We start from the raw sequence: 1,631 nt of genomic DNA on the forward strand, positions 1-1,631 counted from the left end.
CACAATTAACTTCTTCACATACCCATAACTCCTTGCTACGCTTCTTTTGCAAAAATGGTGTCTGCTGAAGGAGCAAAGTGGACGAAAGACAACTTGGGTACCCAGAGGGTGGACAAAGCACGATTTTCAGCGACGGGCGGGGTGGGGGAGGGGGGGCGGTCATCCAGACCCTGAAATAAGGGGGATGCCCGGTCTCAAAAAAATATTTTTTCGGCCCTTCGCGCCTCAGTTTGGTCTAAAAATAAGGGGGGCGGGCCCCCCGGGCCCCTCGCCTAGATCCGCCACTGATTTTGTAACCGTGCCCGGGCACTAGTGCCCTGGCACTAAGTGTGAAGGGACCCTTAGTTTATTTTTAACCTCTCATGTAAAGTTAAATTCAAATTTTAGAATCCGTTGTGGTTTTTTTCTTTCAGTGTATCCCTGGCCCTGAGGAAGGCTAATTTTGTTGGCCGAAACACTGACCTCAAATAAATCAGCCCATCGCCGTATTGCCAACCTTACATTCATTTTTTTTATGTTTATTGTTTTTAGATTTTAACGATTTTTGGTGGGGAATGACGTCTCATTGACAGTAAAATTTAAACTTCAAATATTGACGTAACAGAAAGGTAATTTTTAAAGAGCACGACGGGATATAAACAAATGTGACAACCATTATTTTTGTGATTTGAACGACTAATGAGTTAATGGCCACGTGAAGTTTGCTACAACTGTCACTGGGTAGCCAGCTCATGACCAACGTCAACTAGCTATAGTAACCAACAATGTCAATGAGGAACAAGTGAAATGTCCTTATCTACTGAGTATAAAGTCGTTGCATTATTTCAGATACTGAATCATATAACGGACTCAAGTGTATTGGAATCTCTACCGTCAGAGGGATCCTTCTCATCGTGTCCATCCGAACAAAAAGCTTAAATTTCCTTCTTGTTTGAGAGTAAGCGAGGGATACATCCTTTCAGAGGTTTACACAGCATGCAAACATATTTTTTTGGAAATCTCGTTTTTATTTTGATTTTTTCATTTATTTCGAAAATTAAATTTGTGTAGGTAATTTGGGTTGAATCAGGAGCCGCATGACCTTAGGTTGAATTGATAGCAAACCACAAGACGGATAAGATTTGCAAACGTAAAGCAAGGGCAGGAAAAATGGAAAAAAGGCTGGAGTCGAGGGGGCCAACTCTTTGCTCCGGTACTGCCGGCCGGGGACCTGTTCTTAGGGGCTTTTCCCTTAAACAATGGGAGGAGGGGGATCGGCCCTGGCGACGGGGTTGGGAAGTCCTGGTAATCACTAGGACTGGAATACCGTTGATGTTTGCCGAATTTCTTTTCAGGATCAAGGTTAACCAGTAAATGAAACAAAATGGGCTGATGATTGAGAGCTAGGAGCAGCACCACTAACTCTCTACGTGTGACTTTAGGGCGCTACCCTGGTTGCCAGAAGCTAATTTTCATTGCGCGATTTCCGGTTTAATTTCTCGTTGCAAGCGAGAAAATCTAACCTCTGGTACTTGGGGTATCGGATCGGGGCGCGAAATGTTATCAAGAATTTCGAGAAATGGGCTGACCGTTAAGGTCGTGTAAGATATATATCATTCAAGTGCGAGGGAAAAAAGTGAAAGAAACAAATG

Source organism: Porites lutea, chromosome 10 (genome assembly GCF_958299795.1).
Source record: "Porites lutea chromosome 10, jaPorLute2.1, whole genome shotgun sequence".
In the NCBI taxonomy this organism is placed as follows: Eukaryota; Metazoa; Cnidaria; class Anthozoa; order Scleractinia; family Poritidae; genus Porites; species Porites lutea.